Source organism: Labrus bergylta, chromosome 11, assembly GCF_963930695.1.
Source record: "Labrus bergylta chromosome 11, fLabBer1.1, whole genome shotgun sequence".
NCBI classification, from domain to species: Eukaryota; Metazoa; Chordata; class Actinopteri; order Labriformes; family Labridae; genus Labrus; species Labrus bergylta.
This window is the reverse complement of record NC_089205.1, coordinates 15,219,697-15,245,081: the sequence shown is the minus strand read 5'-3', so window position 1 is coordinate 15,245,081 and position 25,385 is coordinate 15,219,697. Positions and strand designations below refer to the sequence as shown.

Sequence of the window (25,385 nt, the reverse complement as noted above, 5' to 3'; positions counted from 1 at the left end):
ACATGTGCCATTGCAAGTTCTGGCCAGCCACAAGAACTTCTCCAATACTCATGTTAGTGTGAGCTTGTTAACTGCTGCAATGCATTTTATATCATTTGAATATAAAAGTCATGTGAGTATCGTCAATCTTCTCATCAAATTATTTGCATGAGAAGCAAAACAATGTTTTCTGTTTAAAAAAAAGAAAAGAAAAGAAAGAGGAACAGAAGCTAGCCGAGCCACAAGGAGTCCAGCTTGTTTCTCAGTCGATTAAGCATAGCGTTAAGAGTGGAAACAAGGGATATAGAGTAGATTAGTGGCCCTGAACATTCATAGAATTGTAACTATGAAATATTCACATAAAAGAAGAAAAGAAGAAAATAATTTGTTTTGGAGCATGTGTGCAGATTTGCATTAAATCATTTAACCACAATTATATTGTTCTTTCTATATATTTAGTGTTACGTTCCACATTAAAGGGTATTTGAGAAATGAATTACATTAGTGTAGTAGGCTATTAAAACCATAAAGAACTTTCACTTATCATAAAACGAAATATTCATAAAATACAACTTAAGTGTCAGGACATGCTTGCGTTTCTATACGGCCTTTTTTAAGTCCGCCTCCCTCACTTTGGGAACCTCTGACCGTGTCCGTGTCTGTTTTCCTTACAGACACAAACTGTATCAGCTTCTTCCCACATGCAGGTAAACGCCCCACCATGGCATCACGAGCAGTCGTCATAACGCATCCATCCGTTATTAGCAGCCTGTAATCCCGGAGCAGCGAGTTGTCAATAGACGGAGCAGGACACGGATACAGAGGAAAGGAGCCAGACAGGGAGAGGAGCCTGTAGGCGGATCGCCTCCCGGGACAAACCACCGCACAGTGTGAAAGTAACTGCAGGAGATGCTCACCGTGGCGGAGAAGGGCGCTCTTTAACGACAGGGAAAAGAGGGATGTGATTAGAGGCTGCTTTTCTCTCGGGATTTATTTATTTTGTCTGGAGCTTGCCTTTTTTTTCTTGACCTATAACGCCTCTATCTAGCGTGCAATCCAGCGGGCAGCACGCGCTGTTGTCCGCGACAAGAGAGAGGTCAAGACAAAGTCACTTCAGTGGCACAAAAGAATAACTTCAATTTACCACCCTTCTTTGATACTTTCGCATCTTTCCTTTCCCTCATTTGCGCACTTATTACTCGATTGCTCTACTTGAGGCGGATACTCTTCTATGGCAAGAAAGGATTAATATTCTGCAACCAAGTCCACACTAAAAGCAAAGGGCGCGGAATGAGTGAGATGGTGATGCTGGTGCAGGAATGACAGCTGCTGAATGGGGGAGCATGGAGCATCTATAGGGGAGCTTTATGTTGAGACCGGCTGAGTAGCCGAAAACGAAGAACGTGCCCGGTATCACCGAGTGGAGAGAACGTTTTTCTCACTCTCCCTATCCGTTGCTTTTCCTCCACTCTCAAATTACAACCTCAAATTCCCACGACTGCAGCGTGAAAAAAAGATTGGTATTTTGCTTTAAATGGCCAATTAACGGAGTCTTAACGTAACGCGGGGCGCTCATGCGGAATCCAAATGAGTGCGCAACGCGGCGGTGCGCCGGTTTAACGGCGTTTTTTCCACGCTCACACTTCGGTCCCAGTGGATCAGCGGTGGACACTGGGCTGCTTTAGGTTTCAGGCTACCACCAGTCTTGTACCCGTACCATAGGCTTTCATGCAAACTCATCGGAAACTCAATTAAAAAGCCTTTGCTTGCCCTACCACCTCTCTAGGAGCCCGGCAGCGCATCCATCCCTGCAAGGTGCAAGACCCTCTAAAAAAGTGGATATGATTTCTTATTTGGTTTGCAAATCTACTTGAGCAGAAAGAGGATTATTTGACACATTTTTCCAGAGTGGAGTTCTACACCTGGCTTGATAACCGGAGGGGAAATAATCTCCACCTAACCGGAGTCGAGGAGGAGAGGGAGCAGCTCAGGTATGACTGTCTCCTTATCTACTTTTTCTCGTCTGTCTTAATATCGCACAATTTCCTCCCTCCGTCGCCTTCTCTTTTTTCGTGTCTCCTCACTTATTAGTGGAGGCTGAGTTGTAATTTTGGAAGAGCCGAATTTAGTTCATGAACGCACACATGCTCACACGCACGAACATACGAGAGGAGAAGGCAGATGGGGAGATAATGGCGCTGGTGTTCTCGCTCCAATACGATTTAGAGATGCTGATATCCCTTTTCTAGATTGAAGACGGGAGTGAGGCAAGGGAGGACATGTGCGAGAAGCTGAAGCGGTCGTTAAATATTGGAAGTGGGAATAAATGGGTCTGAAATAGATGAGGAGATGAGATATGGCTAAAGGGTATCATAGGAGCAAAGATGGGATGTAAGAGCAGGTGGATAAAGCAGCATGGGGACATGAGGGGGCAAAAAGAAGTCAAGGAGTTTACAGGGGAATATGTGATGGTGGAAGGAAAGAAAAAGGTAAAGAAAAGATAGGAGAAGATTTCTAAATCATTTGGAGGAAGCAATAAGGGAAAGAGGGGAGCAGGACTTGGGGAGCCCAGGCATGCGGGGTAAAGAGACAGGAGGGAGTTAGAGGGAACTGTTAGGGGGTGAGGGGCAGAGGAAAGGGTGCAGGGTTGGAATACAGAGAAGGAGCAAGGAGGAGAGGCTACTTCTGGTGATAAGAGGGAGTGAGGCTGTTAGGGGAAAGAGAAAGGAGAGGAGGGGGACATAATGGCAGGTGAGAGGGAGGACTGCTGTAAAGGTGAGGAGAGAAAATGGGAGAGGAAAGGAAAGGAAGATACAGGAAAGAAAACAGAGAAAGAGAGAGCAGGTAAGCTCTAACAATAGCGTGCTGGAGGCCAAGTGTAGAATACTCTTACAGAGCTGTGCTGTAGCTACTGTGTGGTATTATCCAATGGATTGCTGCGTAATGGTCGCTGCAGCTGCACCTGCACCGTGGAGACAGAGGAGACGCAGAGAGTGATGAGGGGGAAACCACAGCCAACTATTTAGTGTGCAGCGTCAGCTCAACAGCTCGTCTTTACCTTGTAAATATTCTCCTCCTTCCTAAGAGCCACATTTGCATTTTGATGGGGGTGTTCAATAGCCCTAAGCCTCCTCAAAACACATGTACACATGCAAGAGTAAATGATTTTTTGAAAAGAAGTGCAACGCTGATTTTCCTGGTCCTGTCTCCAGATGTGTATACCTGTGGCTTAGCTGAAGCCCTGTTTTTCAATTTTTCCATCTTTCCCACCTCAATCTTTTCATTTTTTCATTCTGCTTGTATCGACGCATCATGTTTGAATTTGGCTCGACATAGTGTCCAGGCAGAACATTTTGCAATTTCATTTGGGATTTTAATGCAAATTACATCCAATCTTTATGCTGATGATTGTAATTGCAGTTTACTGTGCTGTAATGCAAAGTGAAACAGCGGAATCATAAAGAGCACTTGCTGTCAGTTTGTATCATGACCCCATTTGCACTAGAACATTTAAATCGTATAAACTCAAATACCGACTGAAGATCTGATTAAGATTTAGCTTCGAGCTTCAAACAAATATGCCAAAAACAAGAAGACTGACTTTTCCTCCAAACCAACATAAAAATACATTTCAATCATGCCTGAGTAATCAGGAGTGGATGCACTCCTGGGGTGTTCTGTAATGAGCCATGCTTTGACTCTCTGAATTCTCCTTGTTACTTGCATCTTTGCCAGTATGCACACAGTATTCTCAGGTAAAGCTCATGTTCTGGACAAGCTCTTAGTTCAGTTGCATCTTCCTATCCCACACATTAATATCACTATACATGAGTAAACAGAATTTTCATGCACTGCCATGGAAACAGATTTCTCAGAGGCGCTTAAAAATAAATCTAAAATTGGATGAAGTACGTCAGGGAGATGCTGTAAGGTCAATCTTTTTTATTCCTATTTGCTAGTGGCATTACATACAGCGGATTTTTGTAGGAGGAATAGATATGTAGTAACTCCAAAACAGAAGACGTGACTTTCTTGAAAAAAATTGAATATATATATACGTGCAGGAAAACACTCTAATAAAAAACACTATTGTTTTCAAACCCAATGTCTCCGCACAATGATTATAAATAACTAAAATTTGACCTGAAAAGTCATAGAATAAATGGAGGTTCTTTATTTGAAAATAATTTCAAATTAAAGTTTTTTAATTGAAGTATTTTTTGATATGGGGACAATTTTTTTTTCATATAAAAATATGGGTTGAACTTTCTTTCACCCAGAAATGCTGAAAAGACAGATAATCACTTCTACGTTAACAAACATGACATCATTAGCAGCAGCTGGTTAACTTAGTGTAGCAAAAAGATAAAGTAAGCAGCTATTCTAGCTTTTTCCAAAGCGTATCCAACAAATTCATACAAAAGTGGGACACCCAACTGGATGCCAGCCAATTTTGTCTTCAGTATCAAGGAGGCCCAGGTTGCATTAGCCCTGATGGGTTTATGAGCACATGAAGTGAAACGTTACCCACTCACTTCAGTGTTTACTGTTTTACAGTATGCCCATTTCAAGCCCCTCTACTTCAGAACCCACTGGTTATTATCTGAAGCAATATAGCCTCTGGAAGCAACAACCAACCTTTCAGGTTTCCTGTGTAGGTGAGGGATAAACAACTTCCAGGCAAAACTTTCTTTTCCTTGCTCTGCGTTATTTACAGTCCGACGAGCACCTTAAAAAGGCAGAATGGTGTTGAGAGACAACATCTAAGAAGGGAGTATTAGATGCACTTGCATGGAGTGAGCGGGTTGTTGTAGCGGAATTGGAACCCTGACAGCATGTCCAGAAGCGGAGGGGTCTTATCTACTTTCCTTCATGATAACTCAGTCACTATACATTATCCTGCTTATTACCAGTTACTTACTTAGGAAATCAATCATTTGAAACAAAATATAGACTCAGAAATCATTTAATTGATTTAAAAATGATCTACTTATTCGGCTAAACAAATAGTTGGTTGGAATCTACAGTTAAGAGCTGTGTCCAGAGCAACGGTTAACTCTGTAGCCTTCACAGAATGAGCTAACTAAGCTGCAATTACGCACCTTAAACTGAACACTTCCCCTGATGCTGAAGTAAGACAAGGTGAACAGATCTGCAAAAAATCTGCGCAGTACCTGACAGAGTTTTTCTGCCTCCTCTTACTCACAACCTGTTGACATTTGATTTTTCTGCACCAGTATTTAAACACAACCATTGCAGGTTATGTTATGTGTTTATTTGAAGTGTAATTTTCAGTCGTGTGGATTTCTCTGTCATAGCGTACACTTTTGCGTTTTGTGACCTCAGCCCTTCGTTGCTACCATTCTTCTTACCCCAACCCAACAAACCCATGTCCAATTAACTGGACTTCATCCCACATATTGATAAGATTACAGTTACAGTATTTAACACAGCCGGTTAATAACTGTAGATAAATCATTGTTGGATTACTGGCAATGACTAATTGCATTACAGCGGATTGCATTCTGTCTCTCTTTGCTCTCCACGCAGCTTGGTTTTATGCACACAGTCAAAGCCCGCCAAAACACTACTGGGCAATACTATTTGGACTCCAGACTGAAGTTATACCCCTTCCAATACCAAAATCTGGTCCTTCACCTACAAGTTCTACAATTTTATGCAGAATCTGTAAATAGAGATAAGAAGCTCATGTGTGCATGGGGCATCCAAAATCAACCACCTTAACGCCCACTGTGAGGCCCAGTTGAAGTCTACCTACCCATGTTAGGCCCGTGTAAGCCACACTTAGATGTGTTGCCTTGGAGACAATAATGTTTTTATCAGGTTATTAGATGCTGTTAAGCAGATTCTGTCATTATACAGAGCTCGTCAAGCTGTTTACAGCCTTTGTGCTATAGGCTAAGCTGCTGGGCTGAGCTACATATTTGGATTCTAAAGTGGTATGTTTCATCTAAGTCTCAGCATTAAAGCCACAAATGGATTGAGTGAGGACTGACTGGATTGGATGTCTCACATATACAGCACAACCAGTTCTAAGCTGAGAGCAAAAAAGGCAGAAATTTCCTGCAGATTTGAAGGCCAGACACTTATTTGACCCCGATTTCCAGTATGAAAACAGGCCGTGAAAGTGGCGCTTCATGATCCTTCTGGCTTACTGGGGCTTAGGCTGAAGGTTTCAGAAAACATACCAGAGGGATAACCGGGGCAAGAAGGCGTGAGAAACCTGCCGTCCAACCTTCCTTTTATTTAAAACCAACACAGTGAGGACATACACTGCCGCCTAAACACTCTGGTAGCTGTAAGTCAAGTTAGCAGATGCAGCAGAGGTGTGAGATTAAGGAGATATTGCATGTAACGATGAAGGAGTGACAGTCCCATAACACTTCCTCTGCTACTACGGGAGCTGACAATGCATGGTGGTTTGTCATGTTTACAGTTTATTGAGCTGTGTGGAGTCAAACAAATGAAGAGTTAGGCTTGACTCTAAGGACACTTTTCCAGGTTATTTATAAGCATGGAATCAATTTTAAAGCAACATGATCTGGGACTTCCTCTTTTAATAAAGCCATATAATGGATTTAACAATTTAAAACCCTTGGTCCAGTGCTGTCTGTGTGGCACTGACTCTTCAGTAATCACGATTTCCTCATAAAGTCTCATTGGTTAGAAAAAACATTGGGCACAATGTAAAACATCTTTCATTCTGTCGGCATCAGATTGAATAATGAGGCTGACGGAAAGTGTAATTTCTGGGGGGGTTTGAGTCTAATTGATGGATGTGTCTGTAAGGCCAGAGAGAGACAGCGCAGGAAAAGAAATGGAACTCACACCGAGAAATTCAATGAGTTTTTGGGGAGAGAAGGAAAATGCAGTTTCATCTCAGTGGGGTTGTGATGTATGGGTCTGCAGGTACAAATAAGGCTCGTGCAATGTGTTTCTCACTCAATATAAATTCAATGTGTGAATTTACACATTGCCGTATGGTTGCAGTAAGGGGCCTTCTATTTGCAAGATGGAGAAAAAAGGTGATGTTTCAATGATGAAAGACCAGAAACCCTGAAGAAAAGATGGATAAAAGGAAGAAGGAAAGATGAATGGAGCATAGGGGACTGTTGGGGAGGAATTGACCTTTACTCAACAAGGCAGGTCAATTAAGAAGCAATCCCGTGTTTGAGGGGAGCAAACAAAGGAGAAGAAGGAGGAGGAGAGATGAAATGCATGAGCAGTAAAGACAGTAGAGAACGGTTGCTGAGAGAGGAGAAAGAATAGACGACACTTTGAAGGAAGAGGAGATGAAGAGGAAGAAGTTTAAAAGATGGAAAAAAAAAAAGAGGCACATAAGGTGAGAATATTTCGCCACGAAGCTCTAGGTGTTAAGTCTGCGATAGGACGACACGCTGTTTTATAGTATTAATGTCCAAAATATGTCATCATGATGTTCTCAACACTGCGACATGCTGTCCACTACAGTAGGGGTTTAAATGTTGACACACTCTCTGTATGCATGTGTGTGTGGCTGCGCGTGTGCTTATGTGTGGCAGCAGATGCCGGTTCAGTGGCGCAATCCCACCTCACTGCGGGAGAGTGGGTGAGAGATAGTGCAGAAAGATAAGAGAGCGAGAAAGAGAGAGTCTGTGTGAGCGAGACAGAGATAGAGAGAGAGAGGGAGGGAGAGAGAGAGAGAGAGAGAGAGAAGAGGTGAAGAGAAGGATGGAGGGGAGGTGCCATGAGAAAGAGAGCAAGGTGTGCTGAATGCCAAGTAGCCTGCTATTAGAATGGTGCTGTGTCGAGCAGGCAGGGGCTGGAATAAAACACAGCTCAGCTAAATCTCAGCACTCTCTAAGTTTCCAAACTTCCTCTCTTAGAAAGACAGATTCATTACCTTTTGTTTTCTTTCTTCAACTGGTGACAGATTTTGCTGATTTATGACAGCGTTTTTCTTGTTTTTTGTTGTATGTTTTAATGACAACAAAATGGGAAGTTGAAGATTTATTGAGACTGTATGCACCAAGAAAAACTGAGCATTTGAAAAGGGTACCTACATATATTTGCCAAATATGTTTCCTACTTCTACAAAGCCGAGAAGTCTGACCAGCTTACATTTATCAGGTGAAGCAGCATGCACACCAGCCTCTTCAAGTCATACAACATGTATGTATATAATTAAAAACTTCCCTAAGGGGGCCCCATATGACAGCACTCACTCTCATTGTCCTGCTGAATGTTGGTGGGAGGGCCTCAACAGACTCTAGATTACATTTATCAGACAACTACTCAAAAGCGAAAGAGAGGTAAGGCACAATACCATCTGCATCATATCACAGCAAGGCATTTGTGCTATTACAAAAATATTGGAGTTGTATTTCATTTTTTGCCCAGAGTTAATACATGCTAATTGCAGCATAAAGGCCAGTTTTGAATGTCTTGATGATTTAAATGGGGGTTGCAGTCAGAACTATATTCACACGTGAGGGATTTTGTATATTTTGTTTACCCAGCTGACAACATGTTGTTTGTTGAACAGACACATGAAATATTAGATGCCTCTTCCTGGAACAAATTAGAAACCCACCATTAAAACAAAGTGCTTTAAAGCTAGGATGGGAAGAGTTAATTTAGTTGGCCATGACTGGTGAAAACATTAGTTCTTATTCTTCCCTATGACAACTGTCTAGACACATGTCTAGAGTTTTACATATATCAGTATAAATGTGGTTTTATATAAGCATATTTTATTACTGCAGTGGCTGACTGGTACTTCTCATTAATAATAAATAGCAATGGTAAAGGCGTTCTGACTGTCACTGTTTGGTGATTTACTGTTTGACCAAATTAGTAAAGCGTGGATGCTAATCCAATCAGAACAATTTAAGTCAGAAATAAAAAAAAATTTAAGCTAATTTGGGAGACTTTGGTTTATAAAGTAATTTGTGTCGGACATAATTTACATAATTTCAGATAATTTTTTTATATTTTGTTTTTTCACATATTTTACCAGTAATGCATTAGGATATTGTAACACTGATCAAATGAACCCGGACTTTGGGGTCAAGCGTACTCATATCCAGGCCCAGAGTTCGGCGAGCTACCACCTGATAATAAATCATTTTTGTGTAGTTCCCTATTATACACACTTATACATATGAAAACATCAGATAATACTTCTAAATATATGTGATTCAGATAGATGACCACTTTCTTTATAAGTAGTTCCCTGGTTAACTGATAAACGAGCATCTGAGTGTTAGAGACCTCTATTTTAGTACAAATTACAGTGTCATTAGTTTCTCTTTTTCCACACTGTCAAATGAAGTGATACATCAAACTGAGAATTGACGAAGTAGTCCCTCATTAGTTTATGACAAGATGCTAGTTCTTACTGGGGGGTTTACAATTAGTATCTCATTAAGCGATCATAAAGGTTAATATCCAAGATAAATGAATGATGCTGAAGCCTAAAAAAGTCTAATAAATGGACTATGTGTCAGTGTAAGCATGCTTCAAATTTAACCCTGAATCTTTGTGGAAAGGCAATAACTCCTAATATGAACTACTTCCCCACAGGGCAGAGTATTTGACACAGTTGAAATATATCTGTGACATAAAATAATACGCCTCCAATTATTGGAGCCTAAGAAGAGAATGTAAAAAAATGTAAACGGGAAAAGTTAATAATAGGGTACAAACGATTTCCCCTTTTTTTTCAGCTAGGTAAATTCTCTCAATGGATTAATCATGTGCAGATGGGTTCAACACAGCAGGAGGGGTGGGCAGTAATAAAGGCACAGTCTTTGGCAAACACTTGTTCATCTGATGTCTCCAAGCAACACTCGAGGTGTTAATGTTACACTTCAGGCGCGAGAAACAACCCTGAAAAGACCGTTATTAAATGAACACCTTCCCATGGTGTGTAAAGGGTGTTTATCATTTGATAATAAACACATACTATTGGCTTGAGACGTTAAATAGCATGTAAACTGGTAGTATTTGGATTTGTAGTCAAACTTAAAGGCAGGGTTGGTAATTTTTCTCCAGATACACTTTTTTAAGATTTTGTTTGAAATTGTCTTTAGGTCCTGAAAGAAATTAATAATTAATGTGCTCTGAAAAAAGAACGACAAAAATCCGTCATCTGTAGCAGATTTAAGCCTGTAAAAGCTTCGACCAATGACTGCCATGAGGTACCAATTTCATGAACCAATCACGCCTCCCTGTCTCTCTGCTCGTTATCTACCCCTTGCGTGCACTAGCCCACACTCAAAACGCGTGACAGAGTTTATACTGCGAGTTTACTTACCTAAGCTCAATGAGACAAGAGACAACAGTGCTCGTGCATGTAAGTGAGGGGCGTGGCTTTAGAGGGAGCACAGAGGGGAGGGGGGCGGGTGTTGATGGAGCACTGAGGGAATGCTACTTTCAAAATCATGCTAGTTTGTGAAAATGACCAACCCTGCCTTTAAGTTAAGACTCATTTGAAAAGTATTTTAGTTGATTTCATTGTGTATAATTTGTTGAGCATCAATTCAAGACTTTGCACCAATGTGAGCTTGACCTGAGGAACACAAAACCGTTGCTTTTTGGGGACTTTGCTGTTGAAGAACAGATTCCAGATCCTTTTTTTCCCCTTGTTCTTATGAATCTGGTTTATTAGTTCCCTCTCAGTTTTATATTAAGGAAAGCATCTTGTATAGAAATAGCTTTGTGTGGGTGTTTGTGTTAGTTTAAAAACAAAGGTGGGAGGAACGACTGAAGGTCTTGCAGCTTTTATTGTATCACTGATGAGAAATAACTTTGGCTATATTATTTTAAAATTCATCATATATTATTGATACATGTATCACAATGTATCATAAGAGGGTTTATATAGCATCCAGTCTTGCCTCTAGTATAAAACATGCATACCCTCTTCTGAAGTCACATATGTAGATGACTGATCACAATGATTCTTCCTCTTCTTCACCTCCTCCTCCCCTCTCTATAGTTGAACAGTAGTTCTGTGTTTGACTGTGAGTCAGTCCTTCTCTTTTGTATCTCTGTTTGTAACTGTACCTCTCGCCCCTCTCCCCTGTAATTGTCTTGGTCTGGGGTGACGGAGCAGATCTGACAAGCAAACCCAGATAGTGAGTGGAGATAGATTGAAGAGGAGTGTCTGCTCTCTTCTCTATCTCTCCTCATCTATTACTCGCGTCTGACAGAAGCAGTGCCGCGTGATGGATGGATGCCTCGCTCTGTCTCTATTCACTTCTCGCTCCCTTCACTCTGGTTTTGCTCTCACTCACTCACTTTTCTCCACTTGGTTTCGCTTCATCATCACGTCACTTTCTCATTCTCATCTTTTTCTTATTTGTCCTTATGCTTACTCTCTTCTTACTCACTCTTTTTCCATCTTTCTTTCTTTCTCCAAGAGGTACCGACATTACTTTCTCTGATATCATCTGCTGTTTGCAGGGGTTTAAATGATAGTGTATGTGCTACTGAGATCCACCAAAAAAATTAATTATCAGGGCATAGTCATCTATCATTCTTTGTTTGTTGTTCATTTTTGAGTCTGCTATGTCTTACAGACAAGGAGGGTGTGCTATCTGTGCTCATATTCAATTCTCTAAACTGAGTGCTGCAGGCGAAGTAGATAGACTTTTCAGTCGTAAATAAGCACAAAGCAGTGCAGGGCAAACATATCCCAAAGGAAGCCTTAATTAAAATTATTGGAGGTAATGCAACTTTAAAGACATTCTGTGTCATGCTAATACAGAGAAAAACATTCTGCAGTATAGCTTCCTTATTTTGTGGCGATTTTCTTTCTTTAGATGCACTTTGATCCATTGAAACATCATGGAAGATAGGTTAGAGTTCACCCAGGGATCCTTTTCCTTTGGTGACCCTGTCCAGCTGTAAATATGTATGATATCCAATGACAGTGCGGCGTCAGACTGTAATTGTTATGGCAAGAGCCGGAGGTGCTTGGATAGGATTTGGACAGCCTCTCGTCAATCTCCACTCGTGAATCGCTGTCAGTGTGGATGTCTTCCATCAAAACTGCTGTGTGATATCTGCTTGTTCACTCCAAATCTATTTTGGAACATGTCTGACGCCTGCCATCCCAGTGTGCAAGCGGGTAACAATAAATAAATGACTGAAAGGGGATCAGGGTGTAAAACCTGATTATGCTGATCTGTTAACAAATCCCTTCATCAGTCTTTAGTACACTGCAGTATATTGGCTCTGGATAGCCACAGTTGTTGCACACATTGCAGCAGTAACACAGTCACATTTACTCAGTGGTTTTCTAGTGGTTAATTTTACATGCTGAGTACAAGACAAAGTCCTAGGAATTTTGAAATGACCGTATAGAAAAAAAAAAAAAATTGTACTGAGTACAAAAGAAAGAAAAATGGCCTTGGTCTTCATTGTCATATTTAATTGGTGAATTGAAGGGAATTTGCTGATGGTTTATTAATTTCCTGATGGAGAGGGTAGAGTCTGAAAGAAATATATTAACCCCCCTGAGTGTGAAGGGCGATCACTTCCAATTATACACCAGATGTAATCTCACGTCTCTTTGTTTACTATCCAGAGCTCACTCTTTCTAAAGTATTCTCCTCATCCCCCTGGTGTGTATGAGCACACTGACATGTGTGTGTGTGAATGAAGGTTTCCTCTGGCAATTTAGCCCGACGTAAATCTCAAATTTTAAATGAATTATTTATTACAAGCAGAACCAAAACTGGCAGCGTTTTTTTTTTTCCAGGCTTGACCGGGTCTTTTTATGTAGCATGGCACGCATGTATGTGCAGGATGCCAAGAATATTTGTATTACAGAAGACCTCATTACCTCATTGCTCAGATACACCACAGTATTATGACCATATCAAGAGTGAGCACAATATTAACTCAATAATAAAATGTGAAACATCAAAAAGACATTTCAATTGCTGCAAAGATTGTGAAATATGCAATGAATACCATTCGTATTGCAACAAGAAACAACAAAACCAATGAAGGCCTGAAACACACAAACTCTAAAGAAATACAGAGAAAACTTTCAAATCTGATTTTTTATTAGATCATGTCACTGACGGAAGAGTCTGTCTTATTATTTTTGTTGCAGCAGTTTTAACACTCAAACACACTCCCCCCCCAAAAGATGCAATTTTTAGTTCAAGCCCGTCATTTTCAACAGAAAGATCAGTGGAAGTGCCACCTTGCACCACTTTAATCACATTCGCAACATGTAATCAGATATATGTCTGTGTGATCATCTGGACAATATGAGTATTCTCTTTTTACTTTTCAAAGCTTTTATCAGGCCCCAAACTGCTGCTGGAGGAGAAATGGGAATTGAAAGAAAAAATAAAGCCTGCGATGGGTTCACTTAAGAATATCTTTGTGTTTTGTTCCTTAAGCTGTTTCTGTAATGCTAAAATGTTGGTAAGCTAACCACTGAAAATACATCCAAGATGATACTACCCCAGTATTGACACTAACTTATTGTCTGATGCTTCCACTGAACTGCATGGTTTCCAAATGCACACTGTATTTTCATATAAAGGCCACTTGGGGCCCTTTATTGCTTTATGACTTGATTCAGCAAACCGGTGCACAGTGTTAATAGTGTTACAAAGGGAACGCCCAAAGTAATAAATGTGCAGGGGCCATCTTTTTTTAAGACTTCCTAAGCTCTTAAACGCTTCCAATAACCTTTGATGCTATCATTTGAACATTTACCATTACAGGCGATTATGTGAATACTGTTTTATTTGTTAAGGACAAAAGGTGAAAGTACTGTGCCTACTTCACAGAAATATTAGTCATAAATTCTGTCCTTGAGATTGATTTTAGCGCAGATGCTGAAGGGACAGGCGACCCTGCAGCCTGTGTGTAGCCCGCTCAGCACTTCATGAAATGAGTGTTTATTAACTGAGGCTAAAAGGACAGACCCTGCTTGATTCGAATGGCCCACTCAGTGCACCATGAGCTTGATAGTCTGCAGGATAGTCAGGAGAAATAATTAGACTTGAGAGGGCAATCTACTGCAGATAATAGCGCTCCAAGGGCCGCCGCGCTGGTAGGTTCATGAAGCTCAGCAGTAGTCGTGGATAGTGCAGAGGACGCTGGTAAACCAGGAAAATGAGAAACATCAGTGTTTCTTAGCTTTTATCTGGACCGCCCCGGGTTGCTTTAATCTATGTATCTGTTTAACGTGGCTTAGCTTTGTAGCTTGACATTGTACTATCGACTGTGCTGTCATTGTACAAGCTTGTTTAGCTAGTTACAATTCCCTCTCGAGACACTGGGGAAATGATCTCAGTGTAGATTTCCGGAAAGCTTGTCAGTGATTTAATAGACGGTGGTTAAATTAGACTTTACATCAGACATTGCACTTTTTGCTCTCTCTCAAAGGTGCAGCAGTTGTTAAGTGCTCAGTGAATGTGCAATAATTGTGGACTGGAAATAACCTCTTCTTATGTTCTTTTAAACAAACACACATGAATCAAAAGTATAAATTAAAATAGGGGGACACACATGATTGGGTAATTACCAAATGAGTGTCAAATTTGAGGATTTAGTAGCAGAGAGTAAAATATTTACATGTTGCATAGGAAACCACCTGGGACCACCTCCAGCCTAATATCTATTTTTAGTCCATATTTAGTTCCAATGGTGCAACTGTTTCAAATATCTGGGATGAAAATTGTAAATATGTTTTTCACCTTTTGCATATCCTACATTTTATTTTCCTAAGCCATCATACTTGACTTTTTTGATAACAGTGGCTACATAAATCCTTAAGACAAAAATGGGTTGAGTTTTTTTTCTTCAGAAAAGAGTATGGATGTTTTTTAGTTTTTTTAGTTTTTAGTTTTTTAAGAGTATGGATGTGAGACTTTTAGAGTTGTGGCTGATTTTGTAGATGCTGTTTAGTATGTAGATCTTACAACAAATGTCTTACACACACAAATATACGCTCTCAAGAACATGCAGTTCTATGCACAATTTGTAAGATCTATTTCACACAAATAAACGTGTTTTTACTTTACAGGTGCCTGTGAGGCTTCCTGGTGATGAGGGATTGATTGACAGTAGCAAAGGCTGTGTGTATGCGTATGTGTTTGTGTTGTACATGCAGACAGAAAAGAAGCAGTCATTTATGTGCACCGATACTGTTGATTACACACACTGCCTTAAATTGGAGTACCGCTTATGGAAGTGGGATGTTGAATGCAAATAAATATGGCTCGATTATGAACCCATTAAAAAAAGTCTCTAATAATTAGATGTTTGTTTGTGTTTATTACTATGTGTCTTAAACAATGTCATGTTTTCTAACTGCTGAAAATAATCACCCTGTTAATGTGATATCAATATTTATGAAGAGGGTCTTGATGGACAGGATGCTACCTGCTCACAGTGGGACTGTCAGGCTCATGTCTTATTCCCTTTCTTTGATCGTCGTTGTTGAATCAGTTTTGTAACTCACTTAAGGGATGTCTGTAACATGTTCACATGGCTAAACAGGGATCTTCTGCAGTAAACTGTGAGCATCACTCAATTTAAACATGTCAACAAAGGTGAACCTGAAATTGATCATGAACTTAGGGTTAGCGCTGTTGCCTCACAGCGATAGGGCTCCTGGTTTGAATTTCTGCCTGACAGGATCCTCTCTGTGTGGAGTTTGCATGTTCTCCCTGTTTCTCTGGGTACTCCGGCTTCCTCCCATAGTCCAAAGACATGCCTGTTAGGTTAATTGGTGACTCTAAATTGGCCATAGGTTTGAATGTGATTGGCTGGGGACCAGTCCAGGGTGTAACCCTGCCTCTCGCCCAATGACAGCCGGGATTGACTCCAGCCCCCACAACCCCAAACAGGAAAAGCGGTTAAGATGGACAAATTGCTGACCTTTGGTGAACTCAAAGCCAAGAAAATGGCCATTTCACTTCAAGAAGATAAAACAGTAGAAGAAAGATTATTCAAGGTTTCATTCGGTCACATAGATTTAGGAAGATCCAAGCATTCTTTTTTTGTTTGGAGTGTTGTTGTTTTTTGGAGGGGGGGACTCTTGGGACTATATTCAACAGAACAGACTAAAAATTATTACCATAATCTACAATTACCCTTGGCTCTATATTGCTTCATTGTAAGTTTCACCTCAGTGTTTGTCTGTTATTGTTATGGGTCAATCTCAACACTCTCATAACACAATTTTTTGGCTGCAACTAGCTGCATATTCATATTGCTCAACTCAAACTGGCCTTCAGAGAGCTGGTGTCCAGTCGAGACAAAGTCAGGGTTAATGTGTGTATGAAATAGATGCTGGCTCTGATAAATGACACCCAGGGCCATGAACTGGTTCACTGGAGCAGCAGAGGTGGGCTGAGGTCAGACATCTGGCTGGGGCCTCCCACTCTGCCCTGTTTCAAAAAAGGGCCATGAAGATGGTCCCTTCTCTGGATCAGGGAGCTATTTTGCCGCTAATGTGCCGGCACCTCATAAATCAGGTGATAGTGAAGCAGAAATTACTCAGCAACAGCCGTAGGGAAAGGTTGTCAGAGCCAAGATGGCTACCATTAAAAGCTGTGTCCAAATAAACCCTGATCGGTCTGATTTGTGAGGATTTGTTTAACTTTAGTGTTCAGATTCAGTGTTGGTCTGAAAGTATAATGTATGATGGTTCTCAAAGGACATTCTCTGATTAATGATTTTCAACAGTTACAGGCGTCATGCCATGAGTGTGTATCCATGTGTGTGTATGTGTGGGGCAGCTGTTGAACTCCTTCTCCCAGCTGTTGTGCTTTGCTGCCAACTCATTGAGCAGGCAGCTGCTACAGTCAAGTTGTAGAGTGTAGTTTCCATGCCCTCATATAATAATCCAGTGGAAATGTGAAGCTGTTGGGATCGCTCGTTCTGTGACATTTAATATTTGTCTTGGGTGAACACCTTGCTAGTCCATTCTGGTGGATGTCATAATGAGATTTAGCAACGATAACCGTTGTCCTGCAAACAATGATTTAATTGGCTTCCCCTCCCTAAGTAGAATGAGTAATGACCTGATGACATTATATAACAAATAAATAGAGCACAATGTTAGAAGACAAATTACTGGTCTAAGAAGTTCTTTCAGGCTTTGCTATAATAGAACTCCATTGCTTACTAATAATTTGCTTATGTTGGACTGAAGCAAGGAGGGCACCAGCATAGTGACCAAAGATACAACACCATCACTTTTTTTCTGCAAAGCTACTGCTGTCTACATTACTACCACATGTTGAGCAGACCATTTCATGCATAGCTAACATGAGCGCCTCATATAACACTGAGTCCTTATTAACTGATCAAAAAAAAAAGATAATTTAAAGATATGCGGAACATATGCGGAATTATAATGTGTGAAATTACTTCTTCAGGATCAAACTTAACATCCAATTACACAAGCCTATGTCCTTTGCAAAGCTAAAACTTTATCTGACCCTTTTCTGATAGTCCCTGTGTGGAGATTTAAGCTGTGTGATCTGAATCAATAAGTAACGACCCAGTCTACACAAGGATGCACTTCTTTTTTTTTTAACCAATTTGCATATTCTCATTTATTTTAAAAGCCTGTTTAGCAAAAACTATTGGCTTAGTGATGGCTTTTCTTGGCGAGTTTGAGCAGACATGTCTTCTATGTATAGAATCCAATAAAAACATGCACAAGTTTAGCTTTTTAATATAAAACAGCATTCCATAGAAATTACAAACAAAACCTTAGGCAACCTTCTGACAGTTTTTTGAACTTGCCTTTAGATGCTAAACAGCTGTTAAGCTGCTTTTGCCATTCATATGCTCCCAGTCTACAGAAATGCAACTCAGAGAAAGTGTGATTGTAATGCATGTTGGCCTTGTGTAAGCACTTTTGTAACAGCAAATAGTGTTTTACCACTGAGCTACTTCCACAAAGGTCTTGTTTTTTTGGCAGTGATCACAATTAGCTGTGTGTCTGTGCTCTAATCAAGACATGAAAGGAGGAAGTCATGAACTGCCCGTCTTTGATACTAGGACATTATCGATAACCCTAACCCTCAATGGAATATAATTGTAATTTAATAAATAAATGTTTAGTTAATTAAAAGACATCTGTTAATGTCATGTAGGACTCAAGAGATTTGTGAGCCTTAATGTGGGTCATTGCACCAGCCAAGAACACGTTTTAAATAGATATACAGTGAGAACATATCACTTGACCCTTCAGTTAGTAAATTCACAACCTTCATGTTCTACTTTTAGATTTAGTTCAAGCATTTGTCAGATTCACATGAGGTTAAGACTTCAGATATGTATGTATTAATTACAATGAGATATTGTTAATACATCTAGCTTTGAAAAATAGACAGTTCAACAACTAAAAAGCTAGCTTTTGCCAAAAATTAGTCATTAACATTAAAGGTCCATGATTTCAGTCAGAAATCTCACAAATCCTGACCGCTGGGGGCTAAAGATGTGGGGAAAAAAATCAATTCACGTCGGAAATGCAATTATTATCGTTAATTTCAAGACAGTCTCTAGATGAAGGGAAGCTGGACCTACCTGCCATATTCATGATGCAGGGTCTGCAAAATGAAAGCGAAGTACTTTGGGAATGGTTTAAAAAACTCGAGCTCATATCATATACCAGTACAAATAAGCAGAACAACAGACAACGACAGCTGACTGACGCACAACTCATCCCTCTATTGATCTACCATCCCGTTCTGAATGGACAATAAAACAAAAGATCCATCATCTGTGTCATTTCAAAAGACCTGCTCTCCCACGCCGTGATCAAAAGGCTATAGATTTATGATCATGAAATTTGTTCACTGGCAAGTTCCTGATAAATACCCATCCTGCATCAGCCAAAAAGTTGTAATTTTAACGGTATTTTGTAAGTTTAGAATAAATACACGTTATCCTTTTCTTTAGGTTTTCCTCTGTGTACTTACATTCTTGCAATCAGTTGTGAAAAATGTTAAGAATAAAAAATGATCTTTAACACATTTCATTGAGCTTTTCTTAGGTCAAATGATAATTTGACACTTTCAAATAATATAGTGAAGACTAGACTGGAGTGAAACCCAAAGTAAGAACCCCTTTGTAACAAATAGGGAATGTATTGTGAATTTAGCTATTTTGGCTATTGAGTGGCAGCATGAAGAACATTTACTTGTCAAACTTGTCTCTTCATATATTGAGAGCACTGAGAACAATGTTAGCAGCCAAGACAGCTTGTGAGCTGACATCACGTTTCGGCTATAACTATGTTGTCTGCCATGTTGGTACCTTCTGGCAGACTCATTCTACGTGAGAGAGTCCGGAGAAGGGCAACCAATCAGAAATTATAAATGACGACCCATTGCCATGACAAAGGTTAACCTCTTAAACGATGCTACTAATGGTGTTAAATTGTTTTACTAGAAGGCCAAAAGTTCAACTGGGGGTGTGGTATACACATTTACTGCTTTGTTTCCTACATCATGCAACAGGTTCATGAATTAGTGGTTTTCTTTTACAGTGTTGTTTGTTAATTTAAATCCTGCTGTTTGAATGACAACTAGCTTATATCAATATGTGATCACATGTAGTAAGCGGTTAATCTAACTGTAGGAAGGGTGGACGGATAGGCTGGCAATAATTCATGAACATTCATATTCTTAACATTACTGGTCATTTCAATGTATTTACTTTGAAAAGACAGCCTTTAGTATACAGAAGATCAAACTAGGATGATGCATTTTTACAGGAAAAAGGACAAATAAAACACCTTATATTTCAAATTCAAATGTAATCCCCACAATGCAAGGCGATGATTAATTGGTTGTAAACCTACGTCAAATCGTTCTGCACATAAACTTCTATTTCCACTGAACCTGGTTGAAACTAAGGCACACAGCAGCAGAGATGCTTTATGACAGCAAAGTTAAACCAAACAGACATCACGGCCTCTTAATGTTTTTCAGTTGGAGCAAGATCAGAGACAAAATGAGTTACCTAATTCAAATGAATATTCACCAACAACTGGTCAGGCTGGTCTACTTTGAAGGTTGCGTGTTAATAACTTTGCTTTACGATGGATTAACCAGAGTGTCGTCTGTAAAGATGCTGTATGGACTTTACACTTCTGACACTATTCAACAAACTAAGTGAATGGTGGAAAGTATTCAGGTTACTCAATCACAGTGCCTACCCTAGCAGATGGGACAAATAGGTTTTTGAAGGACAATCTTAAGAGTTAATATGTAACTGGCTTCTTCTGAAATCATCCATTGAAAAAGTTTGTTATTCAAGAAATGCTAAGACATGATTGATGAGGAGTGTCTTAAAAGGAAACTTACTGTGAGGGTCTACTTCACTTACATTGGACAGGGTTAAGGACTTAAATGACTGTTTCCTAATTCTTTCAGGTTTCGGTTAAGGCTTTACATTTTTAATACATAGAAAATCAGCTTGACAGTCCCCACCGGCGTGTGTGTGTTGGAGCTTTGAGGAATAATAATGTTCACGGACATAAACTCCACTGCTCAGGATCACAGAAACTGTGGCTATGAAATATTCTTTATCATGGCTTTTTCTCTGATGCCGGTCCCAAGGGTTTCAAATTACCAAAGGAACTTATTGTCACTTTAAACCAAAGTTAACATCTTTTATTCTCTTTCTCTTTAATTCCTTTTCAGATACAGGAAAATGGGTAATGTCGGCTTGAATTTAAATGAACAGTCAGAATCTCTGTTTGCCCCCTCGTTTCGAGTCCCCTTTATTTAACAAGCAATTCAACTGAGGATATGCGATGGAGTATAGAGTATAATACCTGCTCCCAGCTGAGAGTTAGCTCCAAAGGAGTGTGATTTTATTTTTTGTGAACAGAAGACAGTTTGTATTTACCATCTGTGCTCTAAAGAAGGACTTTTAGATGCATGTTTGGTTTCATGATCATTGCTATTGTATTTAAGCTAGGTGAGGGGGTTTGCTGCAAAGGGTTACAACATCTCACAGGCTTGATCATTTGCCATCAATTAAGCAGTGTTTGTTTCTTTAACTTTACTGTATCTCTTGGGACCTACATTTTCCTGTGTCCAAGAAGTACAGGAGATTTCCCTGATTGGTTGTGTTTCAGTGTGCACAACTGTTTCATTTAGCATCGTTTAGATCAGTGGTTTCTCAACTGGTGGGTCATGACCCAAAAGTGGGTCTTTAAGTCGTTTTCAGTGGGTGTGCCTGGATTTTTTTTGAAGTGTCAAAAAGTCTAAACAAAAAAACACTTTAAAAACATGTTTCTTTTGCTTTATGTCTTTGTTTTGGCACAAGTTTTGTACCGTCTGAGGCCCAAACTGCACCATTATTCATAAAACAAATCTTGTTAGTTGAAAAATATCTAAAATTTGGGTCGCCATTTCATATTAAGGAGTTTGTGGTGGGTCCTGAGGCTAGACCAAACTGTTGGATTTGTAATTGTCTGGGATCTGGAATATTAATGTTTAAGATTAAAAACAGTCTGCATTCCACATTGTGCATCATTTTGAAATATTCACCATCTCCTTTTGATTTTGAATTGACCTTATATTCTATAACTTGATGTGTCAGTAGAAGCATACTGAAATGCAGTTTGGCTCCTTCACCCGAAGTGTGTTTTTATTTTCATATCAAAGCTAACTCAAAATGCCTTGACTCAGGTATACATCAAGAAGAATAGGACTTGATTATTTTTTTGTACTATTTTGTAGATGAAAGCTCAAGACATACTCATTCTATTATCAATAGGATGGTAAGGATGTGTCTACTGTGATAACTGCAGGCACAAAACAAATCATTGCTAATCTAGAATGTTATTGTCACTTCTTTCACTAATTAGAAAAGTTATTTGGGCGCAGGTTTGTTGACAGTTGTTTATAATGGTTTAGATATGTATCACCTGGAGTCTAGACTTTGAAGATTACAGATTCTCTTGTGGCTTCACATATCTCATTAATTAGACAATTTGTAATCTTCAAAGTTTGTTGTCATGTTGTCAATGATTATTTAATTCACGATAAGGGGTGTATATATGTAATTGCAGCACGAGTATTCAGCGCCCTTTGTCAATCTCGTTTTGGCAAAGAAAAGTCTACCGCCATACTTGCAGTTGAAGCGTCTGTCTCTCCTCTCACATCACTCATTAGTTGTTGTCATAAAGAAACCTCTATTATGAAAAAGCACACAAATTCATCACAAAAAAAGTATGAAAAATTGATGAGATGTGCCTCAGGATCCCTTCCATAAATTAAATCAAGTCCAAACTAAATGAGCGTGCTGATAAATTGCAGGGAGGGAAGTGTAGAAAAGCCTTTTTCCAATTCAGGTATTGCATTTTAGCCTGAAAATGTCGGGTTGTCTTCTAATTTGGTGCTGCTGACAGTGCAATACACACAGAGACTCATTTGTCACTTTGCACTGTGTTTGTGTGTTCATGTGTTTATGTGTTTGTGGACTTACATAAACAAGTTTGTGTGTCTGTGTGGACTACATTGGATCTTTTGCACACTCTCAGTCAATGTGGCCCTCTTCTTTTCAGCTGTGTTTACGAGCAGCCACTTTATAGATTGATAATCAGTGCAGCATGTAATTTAACAATTGATCCCATCAACTCCCATTATTCTACTGAACTCTACATTGTCTACTTCCTCGTGTGTATTCCCTCTCTCCTTTTTTCACTTCCACACTTATCTCTCAAAGTCCCCCCCCCCCCCCCTCTCTCTCTCTCTGTATGTGTCTTTTGAACACATGCACATTCACACATTGCCTTGTCTTGTTAGATGGAGGTTACATCAATACTGGGGGTTTAAAACCTTTTTTACACCCTAAAAGAAAATCAATTATAGCCAGTGACTGGCATGTGAATGTCTGCAGCAGTGTAATGTTTTTCAGTTTTTCCAGAGCTGTGTCAGTGTGTCTGTCTCCTTTCTTTGCACAGGTGTATTAAATGCCTATGGAGTTCAGGTCTTCTCTTGATTTACTACTATAAAACTTGCACCGAGTAAACACTTTCAATAAAGCTTACAGATATGATATACTGATTTCTTGGTGTGACCCCATACAGTTGAATCTTCCAACGATTAGTTCGAAAAAGTCTCAGTCGATTGCCAATTTCACAGCCCAACACAGTTTATGACACAGGGATTATTCCATCCCAGCTATGTGGTGCTCAATGTCTAATTTTACAGTGAAAATAAATCATTATTCATAGCCCATCTTGTTATACTGTATGTATCAACTTATTCATACTTTTAATGCAATTCTGAAAATGTGTTGTACTTTGAATCAATCGCCTAAGTGTGTGCATGAAGAAATCACCACAAGCAGCATTATCCACTTGTTCATAACTTAAATCATCGGCACAGTCGCATGCTATTGGCTGGAACAGAACAGGGGCATGCATCTCCTTTCAACTCAGACTCTAATTGGTTATTATTGGCTGGGAACAGTGAATGGAAGGTCCTAATAGGGCAAATGAGGTCTCCACCAAAAGGTCAGTATGATGGCGGCGTAAAATTGTCGTTCGTCATTACATAAAATACGGCGGTGGCAAATTTGATGCAATCCGGGGATCTTTATGGAAGGATCAAATTTCGAGCATAACTTTTTTCACAAACTGAAAGTGTCTGTATCCACTCATTGGGGCTGTAAATTATGCAAATCTGTGCTTTAAACTAGATGTTAATACCAACATAACACACAACCCTGTCTCCTCCAATTTAGATGTCCATATTACTAAGCTTTCTTGTTAAAGAAGTTGCAATGACAACGTAATCACTATCAGGATTATTTAAAGACAATGATTTGAGAGCAACTCAAACAGTGCATCTACATTATGTAACTGATGATGGATGACAGGAGTACAGAGGTGCAGGACTTTTCCCCTGGTGTCCAGGGATCTACATTCTTGTCTGAGTTAAGTTTAACCAACAAAATCACACTGGTAAATGCAAAGGAGAGGTTGTGGTTTATGTTATATTTGAAGAAAAACCTAATGATCAAGTTGTTACTCCAAGTTGATCACCAGATTTGAAATCTAGTATCATCAAGGGTACAACAATTATCAGGATTTCTTCATTATGTTTACAACTGCTTGAGTGGTAATGAAATACAGATTAAAAAATGAAAAAGAACAGTTAACTATACACTATTTCCAAATAGCAATAATATGGTTGGGAAATCAGGCTCACAACTCTATACCAATTTTCTGTTCTGCTGTTGTCAAAGTGGCCTTGCACTGCTGAGAGGGTGACATCCCATTGAATGCCCAGGAGTGCTACAGCACTGGATGGAAGGGCTATTATATATATATACTCGGAAATGTATGGATCAGGTTGATGTGAGAAAAGCAATTGTCAGAGTGGAATGGATACCAGTGCAATTTAAGGTTAGAGCTATATCGTTATCTGAAACTCTTTATAATGTTGTCAGTGCTTCGACCGTTTCAGCACATGCGCAGGACGTATAAAGTTCTCCTCTAACAAAATACAAAAAGTCACCTTCCAGTATTTTTTCAGTGCTGCTGTGAAATGCTGAAAGCTATTGTTCTTAGTTTTGGCTCCCTGTTACCAGAGGGGTCCTTATCTCTGACTGTTTCCAATAAGACCTCAATCCTGTATTATTTTTAGAGTTGCTCAAAATCATTCTGAATGTCCTTACTCAACACAAGCTTGTGTGTTGGCCCAAAACCCCCAAGCTAATTTACTTAAAATGAACAAAGTTGTTGGAGCAAATTGCTTCTTGTCAAAAGTTTTACTTTGTTGCAAACAGTCTCCATGGCATGAGGCAAACAAAATGATATGGATCACACGCCTGATATATAATCATCTACTTATGACTCATCATTGATTGTTTATGCCTAACTGTTTTTTTCTTTTTGTGTGTGTCTTCTCATATTTGCATATGAACGTGATGAAGATAGATTGAATGATTGTTCACAACACTTGGTGCTTCATTTTGTGCAAGCATCTATAATTTTCTGTTTACATAAAGTTTAAGTTGAGAATATATTCATAAAGGTGAAAAAAGTGATGAAATAATGTTACTATTTCATAGAAAGAAAAAAGGGTATTGTAGTCAGACTGCAGTCAAAGCATCTGCTATTACCATGCACAACATGCTGTACATATTAATGCGCCTCACTGACTTCCCTGTATTCAGTAACATTTTGGACAAAGGAACAATGGAGGGAAAAGTTAAAGGTTTAGAGATGAGTGGAAAGAGTTGCAGTAACAGCCATATTGAGGCCTAGATTAAAAACATACTTGTACTTAGTATTATGCCTTTTTTCATTTTTCTACAAGACACCCTGCCATTGGGATAACTCGCTCACAGACCAGCAAAATAGAACAAAATAGCCCAAACAC

The 25,385-nt window shown here is 39.5% G+C and overlaps 1 protein-coding gene across 4 annotated transcripts in view; it reads left to right on the top strand.

Annotated features, from left to right (window-relative positions):
• Positions 1-640: 640 nt before the first annotated feature.
• Positions 641-25,385, top strand: part of zgc:172282 (leucine-rich repeat and fibronectin type III domain-containing protein 1-like protein) — a 166,502-nt gene continuing 141,757 nt past the window's right edge. For 3 of the 4 annotated variants that reach the window (XM_065960391.1, XM_065960392.1, XM_065960390.1), the window contains exon 1: positions 641-1,970. The gene's annotated coding sequence lies outside the window, so the exon portion shown is untranslated. The remainder of the gene's footprint in view (positions 1,971-25,385) is intronic. The other variant, XM_020639983.2, reaches the window with a different exon arrangement.